We start from the raw sequence: 15,121 nt of genomic DNA on the forward strand, positions 1-15,121 counted from the left end.
ATAAGCATGCAACACCAGATGCATCTCTACAGAAGGCGCTGTAGAGTAGAAAAGATTTCTATGTGATTTCACATAGCGGTTTCCCCCCTTTTTGTTATAGTGATTTAATTTCTGACTTTTTGATAGCGTGTCCGTCCGTCCCGTCCCCCCAGTGTGTAGATCCACCCTGGGTCTTCTTACAGTACAGGAGGCTCTGTTGGATAAGAGGTTAGAAGGAAGCAAAGGTAATTGCTTCTACTGAAAGGGACTTCAGAAATACAGACCAGGAATGAAAAAAATCAGGCAGCAAAGTTTCTTAAAGAAAAAGTTTTTTTTTTATTTGGATTTTTGTCAGACAAAAAGCAAATAGGGTGCATTCAGGAAAATGAAGAATGCCCACCCCTCCTTGGGGGTAGCTAACTCATATACCTTCTTGCAAAGCACAGTTCAGCCCCTTGGCATCCCTTTAGCCAATGATTGACAATTTCCTATGGTCATTGATGCATATTCATTAAAGCTCAACCAATTAATAAATTGGTGTGTCCTTTCGGTTCCAAGTTGCCTATTCCACTAGGTGGCGCTACTGGCTTATAACCTATTTACCAGTTCCTGGAACTGGGCTTGAGCAGGTGTTTACTGGAAGCGCATCCTGTGGTTTTGACAGTTTCTCTAGGTGGTTAGCTACGTCCTGCTTGTCAGGGGTCGTTTCTAAGAAATGGCTTAACCTCAACTGGCAAACTTCCTGCAGGGGCAAGCTAGCTGCACCCACAAGCTTGCATGCTTGCTGCCTCTGCAAAAGGTGGCAAAGTGACAAACATGAGAAAGAGAAATAGTCTTTAGCTTTCTAAAATGACTTTATGCTTTTAGCTTCTAGTTTGCTCTCTAAAATGGTGTCAGAGGTTCTTAAATGGCTTTAGAGGTCCTTAGCCTGGCTCTCCATTGGTCATCCTGACCTTCACCCCTCCATTCCCCCCTTTCCATCACGAAAATGCTGACCGGCACGGTTCTCCATTTTCGCTTGATGGACCTATAGGTACAATATCATAGAGAGCCAGGAAATGTACACTTCTGTGGATACACGGGCCTCCCTCTATGACCCTGTCAAGTCTTCAAATATGGTGCTGGGGAACCACGTAGGTGGTGTTCAGAATCTTGACCTCGCACGCATACCCAGCACTCAGACCTGTTCAGGCTCTTGGCCACAGCTGTGGTCATGTTCAGGAAGGTGTTCTCCCTCCACCCGGTGGCCATCTGAGAGGTGAGAACCATCAGGAGGCAGGGTATGATCCACATCCTGATTCGAGGAATGTTCGGTGGCCCAGAACAAAGAACTGTACCACCAACATAGAAATACCACAGGCCAAAGGGATGGGGGCCCACGAAGGCCAGGTCATGTGGGCCTCTAACTCCTGGCCCTACTGAGGCGTGAACAGCGTCTACACACAAAACGTTCCCACTCTACACAGGGAAAAGTGGCCGCCTGACACTGATACACTGCTAGGCCTCGGGAGCTATAGGGATGGCAATAGACTCTGTAAAGTTCAAAGGCTGGTCCTACTGGGTGGAGGTCACCTACGTGGTCTCTGACCAGGGCCTATGGAGGCTGAAGCCTGGGGTGGCAACCCTTATGCAGCCACAAGAATACCCTACCACATTCAAGGGTATTATGTGTGGAGTTACCAGGCCAGGTATTCTTCTGGGATTATGGGAGGCTCGAGCCACCACGACAACCACAGGTGGGGCTGCAGGATTTACTGGCACTTGTTCAGCAATTTCAATGCGCACCTGGTTCAGGCTCCCTCCCCTGCAATATTTGCATTAAGATAGGCTCCGTCCCATGCAACACCTGGATTAAGATTAGGACCTGGTCTACCAGATGGGGTTGGTACAGTGCTCTACCCCCTGAGTGACAGTTGGTTACCCCCCCACAACAGCAAGAGCGGTCCAGAACTCGATAGATTTCGACCGTCTCTGCAACCTCCCGTAGGAGCAGTACCCATGTGCGCTGGACAGTGGTGTGGAAGAGAAGCCACAGTGGGGTAGTGGGATGTTTCAATACGGCAACCTCATCAAACCCCTGTTCCCAATAGCCAATGAGCACGCCATTTCTTACCACTGGCAAGACGAACCAGTCGTAGCAGAGGTCCGCAGGCCAATAGGGTCGGTATGGCTCGGTGGGGTCAGGGCAATAGGACATAGAGCAAATCAACACAGAACATAATAGAGAAAAGGGGAAAGTCCTTGTGAAAGTCCTTGTGATGATCAGTCGCAGGATCTCGTTGCCCGTGGCCCAACGCGTTTCCGGTAGCGTCAGACACAAGGTGATGATCAGACGCGTGTGATGCACCCAGGGAATCACGTCGGCTATTCTCACCGCAGTTGGGATGGAGAGGAGGACGGTATACGGGTCTCGCCACTTGGGGATGAGGGGGTTGCGCTTCCACGCTGTCACCCGGCTGGAACTGGTGGACCGGCTCAGCGAGACTGCACGGTGTAGGCTCGAGGTAGTACCTGGAAAGGGAAGCAAACACACACGGGGACAGGAATTGCACTTGTTCCTGAGTGATGTGATCTCCCACCCGCCCCAAACTGGCGGGGATGTCTCGGACGAAAGTGGGTGGTCTGCCATACAAAAGTTCAAAGGGTGATAGTCTCAGTCTCTTGGTTGGAGCGCTCCGAATCCGAAACAAGGTAATGGGCAGGACATCTATCCAGTGTAGTCCCGTCTCCTGGGTCAGCTTGGCCAAGTGGGTCTTCAAGGTGCGATTCATAAGTTCAGATTTTCCCAAACTCTGGGGTCTGTAGGCTGTGTGTAGCCTTCAGTTTATCTGCAGCGCCTTGCACACTTCTTGCACAACTTCATCAATGAAGGCAGGGCCATTGTCACTGCCAATACTTCTGGGGAGGCCAAATCGGGGTATGAGTTCATGTAACAGTTTCTTGGACACTTCACGAGGTATCTCTGTTCTAGTGGGGTACGCCTCTGTCCAACCCGTCAGCGTGAAGACAAACACAAGCAGGTATTTGATACCCCTAGCTGGTGGTAGTTCAGTGAAGTCCACAATCAGGCTTTCCATAGGGGTAAAGCCCACGTGTTGTACGCCCGGTGGAGGGAGGTGGCCTTGCCTAGGGTTGCTCTTGGCGCACAGGACACACTTTTGGGAGATAGCAGCAATTAGTTGGGATAGGTTGGGGATGTAGAGTATTCTCCCAAGGTGTGCTTTAGTAGCTGGGCTTCCTATGTGAGTAGACTCGTGGTAGTTCTTTACAATCACGCTGGCTAGATGCTGGGGCACAAAAACACGGTTGTCTGGCAGATGGAACCATCCCTCCTGGAGTGTTGCTCCTTCCTGGCGTGCCCACTGTTGTTCCTCCGGTGTGTAGCGTGGTTCCACATCGTCTGGAGTGAGTTGTGGGATGAGGGCTGCGTTGAGTGCTGGTGGAGGTTTCAAAGCTGCTTCACGAGCTGCGTTGTCTGCCTTCCGGTTGCCCCTAGTGACCATGTCCCGGCCTCTCCGATGGCCTTTGCAGTGCATCACGGCAATCTCTTCGGGGCCCCATACTGCTTCTAGTAACGTCTCAACTTCTGGACGTTATAGCCTTGCATCCAACTGCCAATTGCAGGGCAATGCCTTTTGCTGTTGGACTTCGCCTCAAAACACAAACAACTCTTGGAGACTTTGGCTTTCTTAGAACTCTTGGAACGGCTTGCCTGGCTTGCACCCCCACTTCTGGGTGCTCTGCTGCCTGAGGAACAACTTGTAACTGCCTTCCTCTTCCCATATCTCAGCCTCTTTCCAGCCCACAGTCCATCACACAGATTTATTGAAGCGTAGAAACAGCTTCCCAAAACAGCCTCAGCCCCCTCTGGGCTTGGTACTTTTTCTGGCCATCCTCTAGCCCCCTCTGGGCTTTCTGGGCGTCCCACAGCCCCTTCTGGGCTTCCAGCCCCCTCTGGTCTGGCTGCCACTGTGGCCTGACATGCTGTCTTCAGTGGCTGCCACGCTACCCAGGGCTTCCTCCCTTGGAGTATTGGCAACAGCCAAGAATCAAGGCTGGCCCTTAAAATGGCTAGGACCCTTTGGTCTCTCTAGAGCATCAGGCACGTCTGCTTCACAAGCTTCCACTGCGCCTGCAGACTTCTCAATGGGTTGGGCAAAGCCTGTTTCAGCCTGTGTACCCCTTATATTCCATAAGGGTGAGAACCGAATGGGGCACATTCACATGCATCTCCTGGCCAAACATGAACTTGCCTGCTTCTTCCACTAGTATGACGGTGGCAGTGACAGCCCGCAGACAGGGTGGCCAGCCTTTCGCTGTGGAATCTAATTGCTTGATAGTCTCAAAGGCTTCTTGTTGGGCCGGTCCCCACTCAAAGGAGTCTCTTTCCCTTCCTCTGGTAACTTCATTTAGAGGTTTTGCTAAAATACTGAAGCCTGGGATCAGGATTCTGTAAAAGCCTGCTGCTCCACAACTTTAAACTTGTCTTTTAGGGATATCACAATCTCTGCCTTTTCTTCCAGTGACCTTCTGACAATTTCTAGATGGTCAGTATGTTCAGCAAGTTGTCTGGATAAATTAGCTAAATCTTCATCCCTTCTTTTGCATTTTGTAAAGTGAACTGGTTGTGTGAATCTTTCACTGATTTCAGCTCATTCACAAAACTTTGTTCTCTGTTTTTCTTTTAATTTTAGTAACTTGTTCAATTTCTCCTTTACAGAGATATGTTCATCAACCTGGGATTTAAGATGGTCTGTTTCCTCCTTACATTCTATTTCTGTTTCTTGCAAATTTTTAGCTGATTTACTTATTTGTTCTTTAAGCAATTTAATTTGTGAGTCACACTCCATGAGTTTGTTGTTGTAAGTAACATCACAAGTATTGATTGCAGAATGAAGATCTTTAACTGTTTGGCTAGTCTCTTTGTTTTGCCTAACAAATTCTTCATTCTCTTTTGTTTTACTAGTGTTTTCAATTTTTTTTTCTTCTCAGCCAGTTATGATTTTATTGCACTTAACTGTTCAGAAAGTTCTGAAAGCTTTCTGCCTCCACTGTTCACACCTTTGGTTTGTACATCTTTCAGCAATTTCCCTGTCTTGCATTTCATAGTCTTTGCATTTGATCTGACATTTCAGAATATTAATCTGCTCAGAATACACATTTGTATTTGAAATAATAGCAGAAATTTCTTTGTCTTTCTCAGCTAAAACCTCTCTGAGGTTGTCAAATTCTCTTCCATGCCTCTGGAGGTCTTGAATTAGTTGAGACCTCTCTTCTAAATGACTTGTGTTTAATCTATTAAGTCCTTCATTTGTCTGCTCAAGATCCTGTTACATTAATTCTATAGCAGCATCCTGTTTCATGCTCTTTTCTTTTATTTTCCTCTGTTAATGCAGTAATAACTGCTTACTGTTCTGTACACTCTTCTCCATAAACACTGCACTTCTTTTGGACATCTTCCCTCTCCAAAACCTGACATGAGGGAGTGACTTTGCAATGTTCAGTCCTGCATTTCTTCAACCGGGGGGGGGGGGTTTGTCATCTACAACCTTCAGCCAGTTGTCTATATAGGGGATCTGGTCAGGATGTCCCCCCTGGTCTATGCCATAGTCTCCACTGAATCCTTTCTTGAAGTTGTTTAACATACATTGAAGGGGGATTACTGGACCTTTCAAGCCTTTCGAGCCTCCCCCCTCCCATTTTCAGTATGGCCCTGTACAGCGTCCCCACACCAAACACTCACACATTCATTTCGCAACTTTTCTCACCCAGGTGCGGTCGCCCGACTGGGAAATGGAGTACTTGTTGCTACGACCCCAGGGGAATGCCCCGGGATAACACACATACATGCACAAAATGCCTCTCTCGCCAGACGTTGTACCATACACTAACCACCCTGTGCCCCCCCTTTCTCTCCTTCCTAATACCAAAGCGTGGGTGGTTGGGTCAACCCTTCTCCTTAATGCCACTATCCACGCTGGAGATTTGATCAGGATCTCCCTTCTCCTTAATTAAAGGAGGATTTCCTATCCCCTCAGGGTTTGTTGCCATGTACTCACCCCAGCCGGCTGTTCTCTGCCCTGTCCTCCCAACCTCGGCTCTTCAAATCCGTTGTCCTCTGTCCCAGGATACAGCAAGAGGGTCAAGTTGCCTTCTGTCCCCCTCCGAAGAAAAGGTTCGGTGTGCACCTGGAAGCCAGGAGGTCTGTTGGCCCTCCGCCGTCACTGCCCAGAGGGCAAGGGAGCTGCCTCCTGGTCTCTGAGGACACTTAAAGTCCTTCTGATCCGAGTCACGGCACCAGAAATGAAAGGGACTTCAGAAATACAGACCAGGAATGAAAAAAATCAGGCAGCAAAGTTTCTTAAAGAAAAAGTTTTTTTTTAATTTGGATTTTTGTCAGACAAAAAGCAAATAGGGTGCATTCAGGAAAATGAAGAATGCCCACCCCTCCTTGGGGGTAGCTAACTCATATACCTTCTTGCAAAGCACAGTTCAGCCCCTTGGCATCCCTTTAGCCAATGATTGACAATTTCCTATGGTCATTGATGCATATTCATTAAAGCTCAACCAATTAATAAATTGGTGTGTCCTTTCGGTTCCAAGTTGCCTATTCCACTAGGTGGCGCTACTGGCTTATAACCTATTTACCAGTTCCTGGAACTGGGCTTGAGCAGGTGTTTACTGGAAGCGCATCCTGTGGTTTTGACAGTTTCTCTAGGTGGTTAGCTACGTCCTGCTTGTCAGGGGTCGTTTCTAAGAAATGGCTTAACCTCAACTGGCAAACTTCCTGCAGGGGCAAGCTAGCTGCACCCACAAGCTTGCATGCTTGCTGCCTCTGCAAAAGGTGGCAAAGTGACAAACATGAGAAAGAGAAATAGTCTTTAGCTTTCTAAAATGACTTTATGCTTTTAGCTTCTAGTTTGCTCTCTAAAATGGTGTCAGAGGTTCTTAAATGGCTTTAGAGGTCCTTAGCCTGGCTCTCCATTGGTCATCCTGACCTTCACCCCTCCACTACCAGGTATTTGTTTATGTAGTTCTGCTTATCTAGGTTTCCTCCATACACAAAAAGACACGAAGAATGCTCCCATGTCACTTCCAATCTCATGGGCGCTAAACCACCTTAGCTCACTATTAGAAGGAACATTGCATAATGGAGTGCGGAGGGCTGGGCGTGCAGGAAAATCAGGATGAACAGGATGCCGGAAGAGATGGGTCATTGGGCAAATCCAGCAGGCTCTTCTTGCAGGTGAATTTTAGGTTCCCTTCCCGGAGGGCAATAGTAACGAGGTATGAATCAGGGAAGATTTATTGCATGTGCAATCCCAATGAAGAAGTCACTACAAAGGATTCAAACGCCATGCAAGCAGAGGTACATCAACATCAAACCCACCCTGTCGTTGCCTTAGTTCAACACAATCTTAAAGCATCATTTCAACGACACAAACCAATAAGCAGTTTACACCTTTTGACGTGGCACTGTTCGTTCCCTTTGTTGCTACCCTATTTTACACTGTCAGCTATGCATAACTGCTCAATCTGCAATTCTCTTTGAAGCTCCTACAGCGTGATTTGTTGCGTTCTCCATCTCCTGACGTCTCCAAATGTTTTGATACCTGTAACATAGCTTGCTTACTCCCCTTTCAATCCAGTCAAATATGCCTTGTTTTCATTCCACCTAGCAGTTTCTCTTCATGACAAATTAACTATTTCAGTCCCTGCATCCCTCGCTCCTGATAGTCTGTTGGGTATCACCTTATGATGCTAATCTCACTCCTAACCTTTTTACCCCTCTTTCCTCTTCTACCCATCCATCCACTACCCCCATCTATCTTAACCATATGCAGTGCCGGATTTACGTATAAGCTAAACAAGCTATAGCTTAGGGTCCCAAATCAATATCCTTACCTATTCCCCTGCTGTTATCTGGAATATAGGTGCAGCATTCGTTTCTCACCAGGGCGCACACTCCTTTGGCCAAATGTAATCCAGCGCCAGGAAAACTAAGCATATGTTATACTGTTCACCATTGATTCCCTCCTCAAGCATTAATTGAAACATTTATTAATGTTTTTAATGCCTGACTGAGGGCATTCAGCCATTCTCATTGCCCTTGCTGCCTCATACCAAAGGAAGGCTGAACCAAAACGTACCTGACACATCATTACTAAAAGAGAGCCTTATTTTGACCTTAGATAAGGCAATTTCTCTCTTATTTCTTACTCTTTCTCCAAGATGGGGACGTACACAAAATGCAGGCATTAGTAACACCTTCCATTCCAATTCTTGAGCAACCAAAGGTATGCCTTCTGTTCACGCATAAAAGCAACTTCTTCCATAAGTGGGTAAACCGCATTTCAAAACCTTCCCTTCGCAGTTTTCACTGGGCCAATAGTCTTCCTTTCCATTCATGGTTGCATTTTCTATTACAGCTCAAAGTATGATTGCTGTTACTTTGAACAATCATACATTCATGTCTCTTTCTTGTTGAAGCAGAAGGAATGGCAGACACATGCAGAGGTTTAGGAAGGACATTCACTTGCATAATATTTACAATTCTTATCTGCGGCACCCTCCCACATTGTAGCTTGGCCCTCCCAGTCCCAGCAATGGACATAATTTGTACGCCATTGGATAGGAGAACAGAACCAGCCAAACAAATCTGGTCCTGAGTTGACCTGAAAATGCAAGCTTGTCTGGAAGCCCTGCTCGCAGGATATTGATGATCCAGATGACCTCCTACCTAATTGGTAGCAGCTGTAGCAGTGAGCTTATACGTGTTTCACACACTCTGATGTATCCACAGGCCCCAGGTGTAGCCTACCTGAGCCTATAAAGATTGTGTGTATCTTTATTTGGGTGTGGATGAGCCATCCCCTTGCTGTGGAATCTGTCCCACAGAATGCTGTGAGCCAGGGGCAAGGAGGGAAATGTTGGACTTTTGTTGTAAGTCTGTACCCTTTTTTAATAAATCGTTAGACCTGATCACTCTGCTGGTTTGAGCATCTTTCTTTGGAATTCCTGTGTACCCGAACTCCCGTGAGGCCTTCTCTGGTTCTGGAGGGCATTTCAGGTTCCCAGATGATCCCATAACTTTACTGCAAGGAAACATTCATGCAATTCCAACAGACACTTAGGTTGAGAGCTGACAGGTCTCTGTCTTAAAAAGCTCATTTCAAAGGCCTGCCATCCAAATGTCCCGAGGCTCTGAAGAAATAAAATATTTTGTAAATCCAGCATGGTTATTATAGATAGGGTACAGAAAAGCCCGTCAGCACTTGACTTACAACAGTTTCAGGGCCACCTGCAGTTGTACCAAACCAGGTATAGATACAGCAAAGCAGAATTCAACCTCTTCAACCTGTTTATTAGCGATATGAAGCTCTTTCTGAATGAGTCTCAAGCCAACATTCATGCCCCCCGCCTAGCCGATTTTCGCTGCCCTTTGCTCCTATACGCCGATGATGCAGCGATCCTTTCCTACTCTAGAGTCGGTTTATGCAGAGCTCTAAAGATTTTTGCGGCTTATTGTAAACTCAACCACCTGACAATTAATCATGGGAAATCTAAAGTCCTGGTCTTTACCAGGTCTCGGAAAACTTACAGCTGGAAGTTAGATGGAGTCCAATTAGAACAGGTTTTCAAATTTAAATACCTGGGAGTCTTTTTTCACTACAACCTAAGCTGGAAGCCACAGATACAGTATTTACTAAACAAAGGGAAAACAATACTTTATGCTCTACTCCAATTTTTTGCGGCTGACGGAGCCTCCCACATCCCTTCTGCTTTGAAGGTATACCACGCAAAAGTGGTTTCCACCCTCTGCTATGCTGCCCCGCTCTGGGCCCCTGGGTCCAATTTAACATCGCTGGAGACATTGCAGAATCAGTTTCTCCGTCGCCTCCTGAAACTCCCCATGTGTGTGAGCAACGCAGCCATACGTCTGGAGTTAAGGATTGCAACATTGGAGACTGTCATCTGGAAGCGAGTCTTTGGCTATTGGCTGTCCAGCTGGCATAGGCTTCCCGACCATTACCTTTTTCAGTGCCTCTGGCGGGACGAATTTGTTAATCCGTGGGTAGGAAAAATCCATGCCAAACTTCTGAGCATCGGAATTTCCCCAGCGGACTCCCTAAAGATGAACTTACGCTCAGCTAAAAGCCTCATTGAGCAAAGATTAGCAGACATTGAAAATCAACACAACCTTGCCAGAGGTGGGGGTGTCTGCTCCCCCAGGTATCACGGAATAACCCCACCACTTGACCTTCCATCATACATGTCATCTCTTTCATCAGTACCACACCAACTTGCATTTATTCGTGCAAGGTTCAATGTCCTTCCATCGAACCTGCTGAGCCACAGATTTTCCAAGGGTTTGGTGTCTCCGCTATGCGTGTGTGATGGGAAAACTGTTGAATCTCTTCCACATATAATGTTCAACTGTCCCCTACATAGCATAGCCAGGACTAAATTCCTGGGCCCTGCTTTACTGCGCTTGGTTAGCAGGCCTGTTGAGTCACACGCCGCACTGCTTTTGCAGGATACAGATCCTTCTGTTACCCTGCAGGTGGCGAGATTCCTGAATGCGGTTATCTCACATGCAAAAACCACCAAAAAACAACAACAACATCAAAATCTAATCGGACAGTTATGATGAGAGTGCATGTCGGATCTCGTCTCCAGTTTTCCTTTTTCTGTGAACCGTCCCTTGGAGCTCCCCGGGCCACATCCTGTTATTTGGCTTTGCCCAATGACCCACCCTTGCATCGCAGCGTTCACCTCCTGTTGTCAGATATTTCGGTTTTTAAGTCTTTGTGCTTTTTTATGTTTGTACATATTTTATGGGCTAATAGCCGTAAATCAATAAATGAAATGAAATGAAAAAAGAGAAGTGTGAATTTCAAAAGGTTAGCTGCATTTCAGTTTCTGTATTATTTCAGAAAGTGCAAATTGCATAGGTTCACATAGAAATGAGAACTGAACCCAAATTCTCCCCGCCCCTAATTATAAGCAGCTTCTCAAACTTCTAAAAGGCCAAAATAAAGGGCAAACAAGCATTTCAACAGAAAAGGGGGGAGGGGAGGGAATAAACTTTTGTCAACGAAGCATATAAAGTTCGTATTTTCACTGCAAACATAATGAAGAAAGCCAGTCATGTCCAGCCCATGGGCCTTTGCTGAGATGCCCTCCGAACTCCCAATTCTGTATACAATATTCCTATACGACTGGCAATTGAGCAACACTGGTTTGTCACCTGCTGCATCTGAGGGCAGCAGGGCAGATGGCATGACATAAACTGCTTTGTTCTCCAGTACTTTGTCATTGTACCCCCCCCCCATCCCGCCAGCCTCTGTTGCTTGACATAGCCACCTCACTCTGCTTAATGGGTAAGGCTGGCCCATTAGTTTGAAATGTTATAATCATTTCCTTATCTCTATAGGCAGGAATTCTTTAAAACACTGTCTCTTTGCTGTTGTGGTTGGGGACATGAAAGCAGAAAAATTCTTCCAAGTGATCATAACTGTTCTCCTGGCATGCCGCAAACAACTCTGCTTATCTAAGTAAGCACAAGGGCTTTAGAATAATCATCCTAGGTAACTCTTCTGGGCCTGGGATGCTGCCAAGGCTTGGAAGGTGTCTCTCCTTCCCCTGGGAAAGAGTTTTCTCCCATCAGTTGAAAAATATGGATTCCCCCCCCCTTTAAAAATAATAATAATATTCTATTGAATTTTCTGTCTCTGTGACCTTTCTGGTATCCTATCTGTTTTCATGTTGGATCATTGTGTGCCGTAGAGATTTGAAAGCTATCTGCATCTTAAGAAATAAAAATAAAACGAAGATGAGTTGCAAATTAAATGCAAGCAAATCCTCAGGGCTCAAAGAGTTGCTTTTGTGGTTGAATGTGATACTTCGCCTCCAACATGTTTTGGAAACTTTTCTCTTTCTTCTCCTGCCTTTCAGTGGATTCCTGTAATATTGGGAATTTTACATGAAGGAGCTGAATGTCTGAAATAACATTCCAGGTGTTAGGGCAGCAGTGCTGGGATCGCCGTAAGGAGTTCTGTTCTGAACATGAAGAAATAGTAAGAGAATCTGATAAAATTACTTTTAGCAATGTAGAAAATTAGAATTCAAGTAATGGGACTTTATTTGTGATTGTAATGGTGCCCATTTCCACGGAAAGCATCAACCTCACCCATGTGGTTTCATCACTTGCATGCAAGGGCTGGGGGAATCCCCAAAACAAATTTGGGAGGGTACCTGCAGGGCAGAGGCACCAATTGACACCCATGAATAGGGAGCAGGAAAAAACTTAAATAGACCAGAAGCAATTGCACTTCATCCAGCAGAGCTTTTACTGGTGCTGAAGGCAAAAGAGCACAAGTGGTCACAAATCCAATACATTCAGGATTTGCACTGTCCATAAGAAATCCAGTTGCAGCACTTACCATGAAACTTACAAAACTTATAATAAGTCTAAAACAGGCTTCCTCAACCTCGGCTCTCCAGATGTTTTGAGACTACAATCCTCATCATCCCTGACCACTGGTCCTGCTAGATAAGGATCATGGGAGTTGTAGGCCAAAAGCATCTGGAGGGCTGAGGTTGAGGAAGCCTGGTCTAAAACTTGACACTACAGCATGCAGAAACAGAACACCAGAACAAAGGAGACAGAAAAGAGAAAGCAAGTGAGACCTCCTGGTCTTACTATTATAGTCAGCACAACCTTGGCAGAAAGATAACAGAACCAGTTTAAACCAGCTGTACTCAGCTTCCCAGAGAAATAACCCAAACAGAAACCTCCTTTCACACAGAGAAGTTTCTTGAACCTTCTTGTAGTAAACAGAATAGGAAGGATCTCTACACATCAGATCCATACTTTCTGTACTAAGAAATGAGAACTGACACCAACTTCTCGAAAACATTGCAGGGGCCCAAGACAATGTCCTGACATCATGTGCGTGAGCCAGGGGGTGGAGCCAAGCATGGTGGCAGCATGGCTACAACAACTGGTGGCCCTCATTCACCCCACCCCCCTGCAGCAACAGGGAAAGGGGGGGAGCTGCCCCCACTGTGCCTCCAGATTCTACTCCAGAGAGCCAGTGTGGTGTAGTGGTTAAGAGCATTGGATTCGTAATCTGGTGAACTGGGTTCGCTTCCCCGCTCCTCCACATGCAGCTGCTGGGTGACCTTGGGCCAGTCACACTTCTTTGAAGTCTCTCAGCCTCACTCACGTCACAGAGTGTTTGTTGTAGGGGAGGAAGGGAAAAGGAGAATGTTAGCCGCTTTGAGACACCTTAGGGTAGTGATAATGCGGGATATCAAATCCAAACTCCTCCTCCTCCTCCTCCTCCTCCTCCTCCTCCTCCTCCTCCTCCTCCCCTTCTTCTTCTTCTTCTGGCTGGTTCAAGTCCCCTCCTGGTGACGTTCTGCGCTCCACAGAAGGGGCAATGGAGAGATCTTCTATATCTGGTTCCTCCTCTCTGACTTTTATTTTTTTTTTTATAAAATTTTTATTGGTTTTACAAAAGTTTTTATAACAAACAAACATAAAAGAAAAACAAACAAACAAACAAATATAATTTCATAATGTCCTTTCATAAACTTCTTTCCTCGGACTTCCCCATACCTCCCCTTTCTGCATCCTCATGTCCAAATTTTTATAGCAACTTATAAATGTTTTTTCCCGTCCTAATTCATCATAGTCCTTTCTTAATCTAATCTTATATTACTGCAACCCTTTCTCTCTATAACCTCCTCTCTGACTTTTAGAGTTACACCCCTGGGTGCCCACCTTCCAGTCCCTCATCTGCTCCTCCTGTTTGCATTTCAGGCTGTCAAATCATGCCAGATCCTGACAAAGCTGAGGGGGCCATGGTAGAATAGGAGATATGGGTCCCAGCACAAGGGACCTGGGCCTCTGGCCTCCTGGGCCTTCCCCTAAATATACCTAGAAAATCAACTACCTGAAAGCTTTTCTCCTTTGAGTTTACGCTTTAATTATGGGGCAAATGTCCAAGGCTGTGTTTTGAAAAGACTCATGGCATAATCACAATTACTCAGACATAAATCCCACTGAATTTAATGGTAAGTAAGTACAGTGGTACCTCGGGTTAAGAACTTAATTCTTTCTGGAGGTCCATTCTTAACCTGAATTGTTCTTAACCTGAGGTACCACTTTACCTAATGGAGCCTCCCGCTGCTGCCATGAGATTTCTGTTCTCATCCTGAAGCAAAGTTCTTAACCTGATGTACTATTTCTTGGTTAGCGGAGTCTGGAACCTGAAGTGTCTGTAACCTGAGGTACCACTGTATAAGATTACAGCCATAGCTTGCTTATCTTTGTCTCTAAAAACACCCCTGCTGCTATCTTTTTCTTTTCTGGTTACGTTCTCAGGAGAAGCCAACATGTTGCCCTCCGAATGTTGTTGAATCACAACTCCGATCATCTCTAACCATTGGCCATGCTGTCTGGAGATGGCAAGATCTGGGAGTTAACAATATCTGGGAGATATTTTTCCCTCCTTCCTCTTTCAGCATGTTGCTGGAAAAGGACAGGAGCGGCAGTTGAACAATTTTGGAGCCCAGCCCACAGTGTAACATAACCGCTGTGGTATATATAATAAACAAGATTCAAATAGCACTTTTTGCTTAGTGTGAAATTAATAAGGCCTCCTCTTGGGAATCGCTGCATGTATAGCGTGGCTATTTCTTTTATTGCTGCTATACTACGGGGAAAAAATGCTATGCCAGAGTATCCTCTGTATAACACTGTATAACAGTGCTGAGCTGAATCCTGTTCTCCTATTTCCGAAAATATTCATTCCTTTGAGAAAGAGGCTTCCATTTGGCTTTGTCATTCTCGGCGAGCTTTTAAATTTCTTTCAACTTTTGGTGGGGACAGGGTTGAGCTTATTTTAACTTTGCAAGGTGACCATGGGTGGTTTGAACTCTGCAGCCTCCCCAGCTGCCTGCACTTCCTGATCTGAACGAGACCTATGGGAAGAGTCCTCTCAGAAGGTCTTCTCTGAGCTACCGAGGGCCTGAGATCGCCATATGTGCTGGTTTTATTTTATTTTTTAGGAAGGTCTTCCCGTTAAAAAAGCTTTGTGCACAATTCTTTAAAATAAATTAATTCAGGCAT

The 15,121-nt window shown here is 45.9% G+C and overlaps 1 long non-coding RNA gene across 1 annotated transcript; it reads left to right on the forward strand.

The window, feature by feature from the left end:
• Positions 1-11,454: 11,454 nt before the first annotated feature.
• On the forward strand, positions 11,455-14,620 carry LOC309514767. Its single transcript, XR_014212186.1, has 3 exons — positions 11,455-11,537; positions 11,938-12,059; positions 14,375-14,620. It is a non-coding gene; the product is annotated as an uncharacterized lncRNA (long non-coding RNA).
• Positions 14,621-15,121: the final 501 nt, after the last annotated feature.

This window comes from Podarcis vaucheri (assembly GCF_965113315.1).
Source record: "Podarcis vaucheri genome assembly, chromosome: 11".
Taxonomy (NCBI): Eukaryota; Metazoa; Chordata; class Lepidosauria; order Squamata; family Lacertidae; genus Podarcis; species Podarcis vaucheri.